The sequence below is a fragment of the Petaurus breviceps genome, unplaced genomic scaffold (genome assembly GCF_028583685.1).
Source record: "Petaurus breviceps papuanus isolate PSGF00001 unplaced genomic scaffold, PetGlider_PUasm1.0 689, whole genome shotgun sequence".
Classification (NCBI taxonomy): Eukaryota; Metazoa; Chordata; class Mammalia; order Diprotodontia; family Petauridae; genus Petaurus; species Petaurus breviceps.
The window spans coordinates 5,111,664-5,127,533 of record NW_027186458.1 but is presented as its reverse complement, the minus strand read 5'-3'; the positions used below and the strand labels follow the sequence as shown (position 1 = coordinate 5,127,533).

At 36.8% G+C, this 15,870-nt stretch overlaps 1 protein-coding gene across 2 annotated transcripts in view; it reads right to left on the bottom strand.

The window, feature by feature from the left end:
- The window catches only part of PRDM5 (PR/SET domain 5), a 178,462-nt gene that overhangs the window by 14,472 nt on the left and 148,120 nt on the right, over positions 1–15,870 (bottom strand). The window lies entirely within an intron of this gene.

Here is a 15,870-nt window from a genome sequence, read left to right as displayed (position 1 = left end):
GAGGTCTCCAGGCTCCAAACTCAGCACAAGGGGACAGAATGCTGGACTTGGAATGAGGAAGAGCTGAGTCCTACTTCAGTCTAGGCTGCATGACCTTGAACAAGTCACTTAACCTCCTCCATTCTCAGCTTCTTCATCTGTAAAAATTGGGACATAATAGCATCCACTACATAGGGTTTATTTTTTTGGGAGGATAAAATGAGATAATATTAATAAAATGCTTTTTATACCTTTAAGTGTTTTATAAATATTGCCTGCTATTACTATTATTATTAATTTACATCATCATCATCATCTCACAAACTGATATATATATATACACATATATACATATATATACATATATACATATATACATATATATATATATCACCAAAAAACAACTTTGAATGTCCACATGGTAATCAGAGGGGTGAAAGTATTGTTTTTTTTTTATCTAAAAGGCTAATTTTCAGAATTTAGAATCACAGAATCAGAAGAGAGGTCATGGGCCTTCTAGACCAACCATTTCCTGGAAACATAAGTTGCCAAGTTACATGATAATTTATATATAATTGACATATAGATTATTTACTTATGCAAGATGAACAACAGGCTCTTGACCTTTTGGTGTCATGAATTTCTTTGGCAGTCTAGTGAAGGCCATGCCCCTCCCCCCTTTTAAATGTTTTTTTTTAATGAATAAAATAGAATACATAGAATTAAAAAGATGATCAAAGGTTAGCAAAAATGAAAATGTAATTGTTGTTTTGTTTTATTTTGTTTTCTTATCCAAAGGTTCACCACAAAGGGTCAGAAATCTGTAAACATACCCCTTTGTCTCCCAGATTAAATACCCCTATCCTATAGTGTCTCTAACAGTCATTGAGCCAAGTCATTGAAAATCCATCCCATTCCATTTATCCTGACCTTAATCTCTAAAGTTTCATCCAGCTTTAAATCAATTATCCTAACCCTATTAGGATAGGGTATTTAGGGGTGGCTAGGTGGCACAGTGAGTAAGAGCCCTGGCCCCCGAATCAGGAGGACCTGGGATTTGTTCTGGCCTCAGATACTTCACCCACACAAAAAAGAACTGGCCATGTAACCTTGGGCAAGTTACTTAACCCCAATTGCTTTAAAAAAAATAGTGTATTTAAAAAGTATTGAAAAGGCATTGAAATATAAAAAAAAGCAATAGATATCAAGAGATTATTCTTTTCAGTTAATTTTAATACTCCTCTCTCAGAGCTCAAAATATCTAATAGAAACATAAAAATAAAAAAAGGGAAAAATAAACTATTGATAAATTTAGAATTGAAAGATGAAAGTTTCTGAATGAGAACAGTAATATGTGTGTATGGCCACATATGTGTGGATAGATAGATACATACATGCATGCATGCATGCATGCATAGATAAATATATATAGTGTATCATCAATGCTACTTTTCGCAAAAAGGATACAGAGAAATGAGTGTAATTGAAGACTGGAGCATACAGATATTCCCGGGGGGGGGAAAGGATAAGAAGAATTCCCAGGAGTGTTGAGTCCACATACAATGAAGTTTCTTCAGTGAGACTGAAGCATGCTTAGGCATTCTGTAATGAGTTTCAGTTTTCTATTCATTTGGTGGACATCAGTCTCTCTGATTAAAGTTAGAGACTGGAAGCAGATGTTCCTTCAAAAAGCTTTAGTCAGTGCTAGGCTCTTCTGCTCTCTTGTTTGAATCTATGTTCTTGGTTTGACCAGCAACATCTGGAAAAAGGAAATCTTATAAGGGAAAAAACCTTGAGGCGTCTTCATCAGAAGCTGGTATATGGTCCAAAATACATCAGAAACAATGACCTCGGGGTGGCCAGGTAGCACAGTGAGTAAGAACACTGGCCCCATAGTCGGGATGACCTGGGATCAAATCTGGGCTCAGACACTTAGCACCCACCCAGAAACACCTGGCTGTGTAACCTTGATCAAGTTACTTAACCCCAATTGCTTAGGGGCGGCCAGGTGGCTCAGTGAGTAACAGCACCAGCCCTAATATTGGGATGACCTGGGGATCAAATCTGGGCTCAGATACTTAGCATCACATCTAGAAATAACTGGCCGTGTAACCTTGAGCAAGTTATTTAACCCCAATTGCTTAAAAAAAAAAATAAAAAAAGAAACAATGACCTTGTGAATTTTGAATAGTCAGAAGTGTGAGTAAACTGAGATCTGAAAGTCTATGAATTTGGAAGTCATAGTCCATGCCACATTTTTTAGCCAGCTCAGCATTAAGGGAGCAAGAAGAGACCTTTGGGATCCGACCCAGTGGCAGCTGAGACAGGATTTATTTAGCAGTGATGCTGCATTTTGATGTAAACGGGGTAGGATCAGGGCTATGCATGAACTGTGCTAAGAATGAGCCTAATCTCTCCAGAGACAAAGGTGATAAAGACAAGAGAGTGTATGAGGTTTTGGAGGGAAATATTTCTACTTTTGTCCTTCATATGTCTTCAAAATAAATATCCTTTTGTGAAAGCTAGTAGAAGTTAATTGGTTACATGGATCTGATATATAGTCCTGGGGGGGACTGAAAATGATGGGAATACACTTGGAATGAAGGCTCCAGCCAAGTACATTAATGGGGAGATATTACCCCTCAGTGATACCTAAAAGAAAGAGGGAGATGTAACAACCTGACTCAGGGCAATGGTTCCAGAGAATACGTACAACATAATCATATGTTGCTCTTTTGTGTTGTTGTTGCTTTTAACTAAATATATTGAAACTTTAGAAACGGGTGGCATGACAGATACAAGACTGGGCTGGAGGAGTCAGGAAGGCTTGAGTTCCAATCTAACCTCTCTTATCCATGTGACCCTAGGCAAGCCACTTAGTCTTTGTTTGCCTCAGTTTACTCAGCTGTTATATAGGGATAAGAGTAGCACCTACTTCCTAGGGGTTGTGAGAATCAAATGAGATAATGATTGTAAGAGGCTTTGTACAATACCTGGCATGTAGTAGGTGCTATATAAATGTTAGCAATTATTGTCATCAGCATCATCCTTAAATGTGGTCATTTATACAGGGAATTTAAACAAATGATATGGACCAAAGTTACTGAAAAACAAACATTAAATATCAAGCTCTGGGCTAAGCCCTGAGGAAATAAATACCAAAAAAAGGCATCTAGGTGATGCAGTGGATATGTTTTGGGGCCAGGAATCATGAAGACCTGAGTTCCAATCGGGTCTCAGACACTTTTTGTGTGATCCAGGGCAAGTCACTTAGCCTCTGCCTTAGTTTCATCAAGCATACAATAGAGATAATAACATCTACCTTGTTGTAAGAAACAAATAAGATGGTATTTCTAAGTGCTTAGAACAGTGCCTGGCACATAGGTGCTTAATAAATGCTTGTTTCTTTCCTTCTTTGCTTCTTCCCTCCCTACTTTCCTTCTTCTCCTCTTTATTTCCTTCCTTCTTCCCATCCTTCCTTCCTCTCTCCTTCCCTCCATCATTTCTTTCTTTCCTCCCTTCCTCCCTCCCTTCCTCCCTCCCTTCCTTCCTTATTCTTTCCTTCCTTCCTTCCTTCCTTCCTTCCTTCCTTCCTTCCTTCCTTCCTTCTTTCTCTCCATTCTCAAAGGGGAACTAGGCCTGCTTCGAAGCTGACCAAAGGAGAAAGAAAGTAGGAATATAAGGCATAGTACAGTTTTCACAGTAAGGGAGAGTGATAGCCCCAGGGAGATTGATTAAGCAAGCCTGGTGAGGCTGGCCTTGTCTCTTTCTGACCAACATAGAAGTTAGGGGTGAGGCAGAGACATCACTTAGTTACACTATAGCCTCAATCATGGCACCTTCACACTTCCTATAGGCTGGGTGAAGGTAGTCATATTTCCCCACAATTGAGACTTCCATGAGTCGCCCCAAAGACAGATCTTTACAAAGTAATTATTTTTCATTTAAATTTTTAAATCAGATCAATCAGTTCCCTCCCAGCAGACCACTAGTTAGCTTCCTTTATTCCTGTTTCCCAGTTGATAAAATGGAGGCAGACTCTAATTTATCAAAGATGTTTTGAACATTGTTTACAAAGAAGGCTTTGTTTTAGAATGAAAGATGTGGTCTAGGAGAGCAGAACTGAATTTATTAGCTTGAGGGAACAGAACAATTTCGTCCCTGATTAACTGTGCCTTTGCACATTGATATAATATAACTGACAAATAGATTGTCCTTCATTATTATAACCCAGGAACCGTTATTATAAAAATGGAGGGCAATCTATGTGTCAACTAAACCATATTATCATTCAGAGGTGGAATTAATCAGGAACATAGTCATTCTGCCTTCTATCAACCAAACATTGGCAGGAACATATAGTAGGAAAGGTGTTTTTAGCACCATATACCCTGGTGTGTCAAGTTTTGCTCTTTATTCTGTTATTGACATCTAGAAATAGAGTACCACTAAGTTCAAATGCTTCTTTCCTCTAACATAAACTTCATTAATAAATCTCCTTTTAAAAAAATTTAAAAGACCTACATAGGGCAGCCAGGTAGCACAGCGAGTAAGAGCACCAGCTCCAGTGTTGGGATGACCTGGAGATCAAATCCTGGGCTCAGACACTTAGCACCCACCCAGAAACATGTGGCCGTGTAACCTTGAGCAAGTTACTTAATCCCAATTGCTTAGGGGCAGCCAGGTGGCTCAGCGGGTAAGAGCACAGGCTCCAGGGTCGGGAATGACCTGGGGATCAAATCTGGCCTCCAATACTCAGCACCACACCCAGAAATAACTGGCCGTGTAACCTTGAGCAAGTTACTTAACCCCGATTGCTTTATTAAAAAAAAAAAAAGACCTACATAATATGTTTTTAATAGATACATACAATTTTGGGAGGATGAGAGAATGCTTTAAAAATTGACGCAAAGGTTTAGCCTTCCTTAAAATATAGTTAAAGCTATCCAATTAACAAGAATTTCTTAAGCATCTCTTTGTGTCAGGCATTGGACTAGCTACTGGGAAAATGAATAAATGTAAGATAGTGCTTGCCTGCCTTGAGGACCTTACAGTCAGTCTAGCATGAGATATTTATATGCAAAATATATGTTTTACAAGATAATATCTTAGAGAAGACAATGGACCATTGGAACAATGAATAAAGGCTTCCTGTAGAACATAACATTTGAATTCAGCCTTGAAGGAAGCTATCTATTCTTAAGACACAAAGATCTGTAGGGTGTGTATTCCAGGCACAGGGAGACAGTCAAGGCAAGGGCATAAAATCTGGTAGATCAGTACCATATTTGGAATAGTAAGGCTGATTCAAGTGTGTGTGTGCGTGTGTGTGTGAATCAATCAACAAGTATTTATTGACTGCCTACCATGTGCCTGGCAATGTGCTTGACACTGGTGATCACTGGGGATACAAGGATAAAAAAATGAGACATTCCCTGCCCTTAGAGATCTTCCATTCTGATGAGGAAGACAGCATGAACCCACATAGCTATATGTAAGATAGTGATGTATACAAAGGCTGGTAAAGCAAATAGGCCAGACTGTTAAAGGACAGTAAAAGCCAAAAGGAAGAACTCATACATCGGATTCTGTAGGTAACAGGAAACTACTAGAGTTTATTGAGGAGAAAAGTGACATGATCAATCCTATACTTTAGGATGATCCTTTTTGGTGGCTCCAAGGTAGGATACTTTAATCATATGCTTTGAAAACACAATCAGCCTACTTTTAGTACAGTAAAATACTGCATTCTTCATATCTTTCCATGTACTGTGTGATGGTAAAGATGGTGGATACTCTGGCATACAAAAGACTGCATGTTCCCTACTAGTTCTTCCTTGAAAATGCCCTGAACGTGTACATAGAATATGCTCAAAAAATAAAGGAAAAGGAATGAACTTGAAGGAATTTTCTGCAATATATAATCTTAAAGAGTTTCCTAGAGCACTTGAGAGGTTAACTGACATTTTATATGCTTGAGAAAGTAGGCCAGCTGTTGACGTGATTTTCTTCATTGCTTTTTACTGGGGGGGGGGGAGGGGGGGATAGGGCAGGCATCAATAAATTCTTTGCTATGTTCTGCTCCTTCCAATTCCTTGCCTTTAGATACCTTCTTATATTATCCTTCAAAACACACAACTGTGCCCTCTCCTGCTTAGATCTCTTCCATATTCATTTGATCTAATCTAGCTACTTCTCCCTTCAATGTTTTCCATTGTAATAATTCTGTTGCCTCAATAAGCCTACCTACAACTGTGATCTCAGAGTTTAGATGAGGTCACTTCATTTTTGGATGGTGAAAATGTTTACCCTGTGCTTTATAACTATGGGGATGGGGATGTGGTCTTTTTAACTTGCTGGAATATGGAGGAAACCATAAAAGACAAAATAGATTATTATGATTTTGTAGTATATTATTTTACACAAATAGAAGCAATACAGGAAGAATAAGAAAATAAATTGGAAAAATATTTCCCCTAATATCTCTAACAAAATGTTAACATTCAAATTCTATTTGATATTGAAATTAATAAGAGCCATGCACTGATAATTGACATCAAAAATAATACAAGATACTATCTGTGATTTTTAAAGAAAATATAAATTATCAATGATTATTTGTTGAAGAGTTGTGAACCATTAATCATCAATGTAGCAACACATAAACTAATTCTGAAGTACACCTGCTTGAAATTTGGCACATCATATTGGCAGAGATGGCAACAGATGACAAAATTCAATTCTGACAGATATGTGGGAAAATAGGCATTAAATGCACAGCTGGAGAATCTGTGGATTGGTTAGCCATTTTAGAAAGCTATATAGAATTATACAATAAAATATTATAAATGTTAATATTCTTTCATCTAGACACACCACTTTGACTTTTATAATCAAGAGGGCAAGCTACAGGAAGGAAAAAAAGAAAACACTTTTCTGTACAAAAATATTTATAGCACCACTGTTTGTGACATAAAAATAAAACAAGAGAAAACAAAAGAAAACAAACTCAAATTAGGGGGGAAAAGACAACATACAGTACATACCCAGTGATTAGCAAGTGGAAAATAAACTGTGGTATACAAATGTAATGGAAAATTACTGTGCTCTAACAATTAATGAGGTTGACCAATTGGTGATAGATTGTTGACATAAAACCATGACAACTCTGAAACAAAGGCAAAAATGTAAAAACACCCCTTTATTCTGTGCTTCCCCTTCTATTGATGCTGCAATAGTAGCACAGTAAAGGGAAAATGGGAACAGTGCCAAAATACACAATTTTTAGAACATTTTAAAATTCAAACTTGACTGTTCATTCTTTAATTAGTAGATCTTTGTCTAAGAAACACCAAATGGGCATGTTACTGGCAAAAAAGAAGATCTGAATCTTGTCATTCACAGTGTAAACAAAACAAAACAAAAAGTTGCAGTTGAATTTTAAAATGACAGATTTTCCTTGAAAAAGTAAATATATATAAAGCAGTCTATTTGTTGTGGCCAAAGCAAATAAGAAAAATCATTTCTTCTACCCCATTACCCATTTTACATTGTAAACAATTCATTGGAACAGGCAATTACATAGCCTACTTTTCTTCATTTGTATTTCTCCTAGATTTGTACTAATTTCAAATTTAGTCCTAAAAAGTCAATGATCTGACTATTCAAAAGCAGCTGAATCAGAGTACCAATGTCATTAGTAACGAGTTACGTCTTTCATATTAAAATAGATTCAATCTCATGTTTTGTGATGTTATTCATTTCTCACCATTTACAATGCTCAAACTTTTTTTTCTCAACATATATGGGTTTGAAGCTTCTGTGGTGTGTACCAGTCTTTCATCCTTCTCATTCCTTTTCATCCTTCATCTTTTCAATTACTATCATACTTGACACCCATTTTTCTTTGAAGATACAAAATATCACATATTGATATTGAATATAAATTAATATAAAATCTTGTTTAATATACTGCAACAGTGTATCTAAAAACTTTGACCTTTGAATGCAGATTGAAGCAAACTGCCTGCTCTCTTTTTCTTGTTTGGTTTTGTGTCTTCATTCCCATTGTTCATTCCATCTGTTACAATCCTTCTTTATAACCTGACTAATGTCTTAGGTGAAAGTATTTTCAGATCCTAAACTTGATTGCATGTCACGTTGGGGGGGGGAGGGGAGGAAAAGAGGGAGAGGGAGAAAATTTGAAACTCAAGGGATTGTGGAACTGAATCTTGTAAACTAAAAGTAAACAAATTAATAAAGACCAAAAAAAAAAAAAACCTTTGACCAATTTGTATTTATAACAGGAATGCATGGATAGTTCAACGTTAGGAAAAGGACTAATATCACCATTGGAAACTAATTTGACAAGAGTTTTATTGCTTATCTGATGTTTGTGATCAAAGGGATGTCAAACATTGTGATCTCTGTTGAGAAATCTTTCAGTGATCTTGAAATGATTTTGATATATGGATGGGAGGCATCTTGTTCAAAGAGATCTTTTAAGGTCATGTATTTCTCTATAAAATCAAATGCTTTTGAAAAATAAATATGATCTTGCATCTTACAGTCAGTTGTGTGATACTAAACATGTGTTCTACTGTGGAATAGTGCTTTCTAAAGCTTGTAACTTCTCTACTGATATTCTTATTGGCAATGCCTCTGATCCATGTGCAATTGGCTTCTTTTACATTTTTACGTAGATGACAAAAACATCCAGTTTAAAAAAATTGTTTATGTTTCTTTTGTTGACTTTCTGTTGCATTCATAAGGCCTGAAATTGTTTCCCTGCATTAAATATATTCCTTTTTCTCATGTTCCTTGTGAATATAACCCATCAACACATTATCTGTGAGCTAAAGCACAGTTTTTGTTTCATATAAACACTTGGTTCAATTCAGTTGATTGTCCAGGCCTCATTTTCTTTGATGTCATTTCTATCTCCTCGAAAAGCACATCTGAGTTTTGATGTTATGGGACAAGTATAATCACTCTGCTTGTGCTTGAGGTTGATAGAAGCTTTAAAAAAATCTTTGCAGATCTTTTTCATTTTTTTTCTGTTTGTTATCCTCCTTCAATTTTCGTGCTTAAATTCACCCAGAATGACTTTGTTTAGTTGAATCTATTACCCAGTGTTCTTTAGACTGATTTTATCTCCCAGTGTTTCTCATTGCTTTTATGAAGCATTAATGTTTATAATCTCCCATTATCCTTCCCCACAATACTTGTAAAGCAGCAGCTCTATACATTATAATTTTTCCCAAATATATAATTTATATTAAATACAATAAACATCCAATTAAGGGATGTACATAAGTAATACTCTGCACTCATTAACACTTTAGGACCACTGAAGAAAGATTATTTTCTGGGAAGAAATGAAAAGAATGCTATCCCATTGAGAAATCCACAGTGAGAGGTAGTGTGCAAGCCCATGTTGATTGGGTAGTAGACCAGCCCCATGAGTGTTACAAAGTATAGGCAAGCTCTCTATGAATCTCAAGCATATTTTCAAAAGGCTATCCAATACAAATTGAGAAAGTAGAATGTTAAACTCCAATAACTTTTTAAACCATATATGTACAAATTCTTGCTATTTTTGTGTTGAGCTCTTCACATAAAAAGGGCAGTTTACAAGATGCTTTTTCCATTCAACATAGTCACATGAGTATCACAAGGGGGTTGAGAGGGAGATGAAAAGATTAGAGAAGAAAATATGCCAAGTACTATTTTTTTCCCCTTTGAAAACACATGTATACAACTTTGAAGGGTAAAACTATGGTCCATCTTCCTTTTAATGTCATTCTTTTTTCTTTTCTTCTTCCAGATTGTTCTTCATGCTTATGTATTTGTATTCCCAGCCAGTTATTTTCTCTTTTTTTCCTTTAGTGAGATTTGCTGCTGCAGATTCAAGGTTTTATTTTCGTCATTTTTTCCCATTCTGACATTTATTTCTACTATGCAGGTCATAATTTCTGCTCTCATATTTCTAATTTAAACAGGAATATTGTGCTGCGGTTTCATGCTCTCTTGGAAATCCACAGGTTTTCTGCTTCATCAGGTGTTGAATCATTTTGATTTCTCTTGACATACTTATTCATGATGCCTGAAATTTTACTAGATTTATAGACCATACTTCCTTCTGTTATTAATGTCTTTCCTGGTGATTTATCTATTTATGTTAAAGATATTTTACTTCTGCCACATCCCTTGAGACTTTTGGTAATAGCAGTTTTTTTTCCTTATTCTAACCTATTGCTCACTTTATGACTCAATCCCTTTTAATGAAAGTTTCCCTGGGGGTTTGATCTCAAAGCATTTCATCCTCCTCCAATGCAGAGTAATGCAGAGTTTACCATCCTCATTGTTTACTTCACGTGATTTCTTGGGGGCCCATACTAGCCTCAGCTAAATTCTGATTTTTTCACAGATTTGAGTGCCACATAGTCCCCTTCCCCCCCACAAATTTTGCCCCAATATACTCTGTATTCCAATTTTCTGACTGAATGACACAGAATCCTGCCCCACTGAGATTGCAGTCTGAACAAATTTCTGAATTTCGAGTTTGAATCACCATGAGACTAGAAGGAAAAAGAAGAAATCATAGTGTAGGGTTAGGTTTTGTTGAAAGTTGAAAAAAATTGGCCAGCTTGTGTAACTTTGCAACAAGGAATATGATGGGTGGTAGGGAAGGAGGTACTAAGTAAATTCAAGTTAAGGTTAAGAATTATTGGCCTTTGCTGTTAGTTCATAGAATATTTTCCTTGTTTAAGTTCTTAGTGTCTGAAGCCATGGAAACAGATGAAGTTGTTTTTTCTCCAGTACATAATTTCTACTTTGGAAATGTTTGAGAGTTCAAGGAGATTGAAGAACAGTCCTAGTCCTTCACTTTGGTAGTCAATCAGTCCTTCCATGTGAATCAATCCTTCCATGAGAAAAGAGACAGTATAGAGTTCAGATTGAAGAAGGATCTTCTTTGGAATATGATCTCTTATTTACATGATTTTATGCTAATAAAAGTTCATCTATATCATATAATATTTATTTAACATCCTACTGGACTTAGTATAAAGATGACCTCTACAAAATAGAAAGACAGGATCACAAGAGATGTTTGGAGTGTACATTGTGTAGCTTCCTATCAGGTTATAAACTCCTTGGAGTAGAACTATTTACCATGTTATCTCTTTATTTCCAGCACCTACTACAGCATTTGGCACAGAGCAGACTCATAATAAATGTTTGTCGGTTTGGGCTAAATTGGGTGGCACTGGGCTTCACTAAAGAAGAATTTTTATGTGTACCCCATTCTGATTTGTTTAGGATTCTAACAGCTAAATCTCTCAGGACAGGCAAATGGAGACTCCCATAGTCCAGTGACTCTCATATCTCATCAGTGTGAATATGTTTTCCAAATTTAGGAAAGAGAGAATGCATTAGGATGCCTAAGAAAGGGAACATTGGCCCTGCTCAGACATGAAACAGGTCAAAAATTCTATTTTGATCACCACTGGGTTCAGACATCTGATTGGCCACCAAACTTCCAGTCTAGGTGAGAGAGGGAGGTCTAGTCTTAAATGAAATAAAATAACAAAATGAAAACAAAACTTCAAGTTGCTAGTGGACTACATATAAAGGTTGGTTTCCAGATTCAAAGTCTAGAAGCAGTGTGGCCTAATAGTTAGTGATGGATTTGAAGACAAGGTAAATTGGGTTCAAATAGTGCCTTTGAAACTTACAGTTCTGTTACCTGGGCAAGCTATTCAATATTTATGAGTCTCGGTTTCTTCATTTGTACAATGAGCGGGGTCATACTAGATAGCCTTTGAAATACTTTCTAGCTCTAAATAAATGGTTTAATGACTTGTGGCTTTAAAAATGATACACACATAATGATGTGAAAAGGAGGGACAGGTATAAAACAATACATTACTACTTCAGAGATCGTATAATTCCTCTTATAGGTCCATTTTCTCCCCGTATGTATAGAACCAGCTGTAAACAATCAACTTGTACAAAGAACATCCCACTAATGAGTATCCCAGCCTAGAACACTCCTTCTGCATATGTCTACAGTATCCCTGGCTTCTTATTCACCAGCTTATTTTCATAGTTGGTGTGATCTTTCAACATATGACAAAACACACCCATGGCCTAGTAAACAATGCTCCTAAAAATTATAACTTTCAGGAAGACTACAGATCGCTGCATAAATATGAAAAGTCAGTCTCAATTCAGCCTACCTCTAATTAACTTTGCATTGTCACTAATGGAAACCACATTCTCTATAAACTATGAACATGAATCACATAAGCCACATATAGAAAGATAAAAATAAACACCATAAATAGAATGTTTTTTAAAAAATATGCAAGTGGCATACAGATCCTGTAAATAGAAACAGAAGAAACTTTGAGCTGCTCTTAAATGAACTTCTTGGTCTAGGACCATGAGATAATGTGGTTTGCCCCAAGGACTGGGCAACTGGGAAGGCTTGTCATAATCATAAACATGTTAGAAGGGGATGAGAATCTGAGGCTCCTTGCATGACAAAAGAGAGAGAAGTACCAGGAGATAAGGACTATAATACTCTAACAAAATGAAGGGCCTCCTTAGGTGATGGGAGCAGGTCCAGTGAACTTTCTGGAATGATAAAGAATGATGTCAGGCTGAACTAAAATCTTTCTTCATGATTTTCTTGTTCACTGACTCATATGACAGAATCTTAGGGATTTTAGAGGCCTCATAGTCCTACCCAGTGATGGAATCTTCTCTAAAACATCTGTGTTGGCTCTGGGTTCAAAGGATTTCCATGGGCTGACACAATGGAGAATACTCAGAGTTGGCTTGTTGGCATAGACTTTATTGAAGAAAATACAGAGATAGAGTAATGTTAGCCATTTGTAGATGTTCCTAAATGATTGCTGCTGCTTTGTCCAAGTCCCTATCCAGTCTATTGTGAGTGTTAGACTCATCAGTACTGGGAATCTGCTAGACTAAGACTTGGAAAGAGCAACGGGATCCATCCCTGAGTGTGTGTGTGTGTTTGTATGGCTGAAACAAGGTCTTCATACAAACACTCACATGGAAAGGGAACTGGCTTGAGCTTAGTCTGGTCCAGGTGGTGTTTAAGGCTGAGAGTGTTTTCTCCACCCTGGGGTCAAGTATCAAGCAATTTCCCATGGTCTGGTGATATGTATTGATCTCGGGAAGTCAAAACAGTTCTTGGCCTGGAGCTCCTTTCTCCAGGGGAAAGACTGTTGAACTTGGATTTATAAGACTTGAGTTCAAATCCCATTTTGCAACTTACTAACTCTGTGACATGGGAGAAGACACTACTTCTCTGGGCTGCAATTCCTCTTCTGTAAAATAACACATCTGGGCTAGACAATATCGTATGTTCATTCTATCTTAATCTTAGAGCATGGTCAGGCACAAAAGATGCCTAAGTCATCCACTGTACCCTGGACTATTGCCAGTAATGTTGACTTTATCCCTGCCACTAGACTTTAATGACTCGAAGAGAGTGAGGCTTATGACTTTGAGCAACCCTGCCTCACTTAAATCCAATTCACATGCAAGTCAAGATATCAGTTGTCACATTGAGACATCATTAGTCCTCCTTGAAAATGAAGGATGAAACATTTGACTTCTCTCTCCCTTTAGAGCTACTTAATTCAACTTAATTCAAAATTTTTGTTTGTTTTCAATTTGCTCAATCAAGTAGGGAAAGTAGTGGAAGGGAAACATTCCTTTAAAACACTGGTTCCTTAAAATAAAATTAAGTTTTTTTTAAAAAAACAGATGTGCCCATATTTGTAACCTAGACAATCCACTTCAACAGCTGTCTATTGCTTCTAGAATTTGGTTAGCATTTAGAGCCTTTCACAATCTTGCCCCAATATTATTCCATACTCATTGAGAAATATTCCTCTCTGCACACTCTGCAATCTAAACAAAATAGCTTTCTCCTTGCTCTTCACTGTAACACTGTATCTTGGGGTGTCCAGGTGGCACAGTGAATAAGAGTGCCAGCCCTGGAGTTGGGAGGCCTGGGATCAGTTCCGGCCTCAGACACTTACACAAAATAACTGGCTGTTTAACCTTGAGCAAGTTACTTAACCCCAACTGCTTAAAAAAACACTGTATCTCTAGGATTTTGTCTGGCATTGTCACATAGATTTAAATGTATTCCTTCCTCACCTCCCTCTCAAAGAATTCTTGTCTTATGATGCAACTTCCTTCAAGATGTACCACCTTTCATATACAAAGACTTTCATGGAACCCCTCCACAGCCTTTCCTTTCAAATGACCTTGAACTTAATTATTTTCTACTTATTTGTACTCATTCTCTTTATATTTATACATGAATATATAATATGTGTAATATATTTTATATGCCATATGATAATGTACATTATGTATAATAATCTATAAACAAAGTTTGCATTTCTGTGTATGTGTATATTCATTCTATATGCTATTGTCATGGCCCCATTAGAATGTAAGCTGCTTGCTAATAATGAGTTTTTTTTTTTAATTGAGCTTGTCTTCCTAGTATTTGACCCAGTATTTGGCTTTTAGATAATAATCCTGATTGACTGATTGATTCAGCCAAAATTGCAAAGAGGCAAATTTAGAACTGATGTCAGGAAAATCCTCCTAACTTTAGAGCTCTTTAAAAGTGGAATGGGCTGTCCTGAGAGATGGTGGGTTCCTTCTCCTTGGAGAACTTCATAGACAGACTTGGATGACTCCTTGTTGGGTATATTCTAGTGAGGATTAATTTCAAATATAGGTTGGGCTAGGTGGTTACTGAGATCCCTTCTATCTTTCAACTTAGTGAATTTGAATTCAGGATTCTATTAAAAGAGTTCCACTGGTATGGCCTTTACATGTGAAGTTAAAATTTCAGAATTCAAAATTTTTCACAAGTGGGTGCTGAGGATCAGGTCACATTGACAGCAAAATCACCTCTTGAAACACCTCAAGATCCCTGGATGAAAGGCACAGTTAGAGCTAGAAGAGTTATTATTGAAGCTGCCTGTATAGCCATTTGTCCAATGAAAACCAGACACGAAGAAAAAGATGTGACCTCGTAAAAGAAAGCCAGACCAATGAGTAGGGAAAGTTTATATCATGGAAAATAAACAATGCTTGGTAAAAATGTCTCAGTTAATCTTGCCTGAAGATCTAGGTGAAAATGACAGTAAAATGCTGGAATGACAGTATGATGGAAAAATGACAGGAAAGTACAATGTCAGTGTCATGAAAATGACTCAAAGGTATGACAGTATGATTGGAAAATAATGGTGAAAAAAATCTCCCTGCGCACACTTTTATTCACTCAAGGCATATTAATTTAGCAAGGGAAAATATATTTATATATGCCTTATCAAACTAAGTGCAAATGTCATAAACGCCATTGGAAATGCATCACAAATGTGGAGGGGCAGCCTATTGGAATTTTGAAAGCTCTAATCATGAAGGTATTTTTCTCTGAACATCTATTTCCCAGAGACATGGGAAATGAAAAGAAAGTTGTAAAGCTATGAGCAAAGGGAAATGAGTTAATTTTTTAAAATCACAATGGATGTTTATGAGGATGTAAAATTCCATTTGTTAGAGGATCTCAGGGCTGTGGATTCAAAGCAGAATAGTAGAAGCAAGCAAGTTTTCATTGCATTAGTGAGATGAGTGAGGAGGGTACCCAGAGAATGACTAATCAGTCAGAAGTGCTGGTTACAAACCTGAATTCATCTACTTAGTATCTGAATGACAACAATGCCCACCACTTTCTCTTCAGAATGTGTGAAAATATCTTCACCCCTGATGTAATCAAGAGCTACCCTATGCCCACTCCCGTCTCCACCCCCACCCCTGCCTCCACCT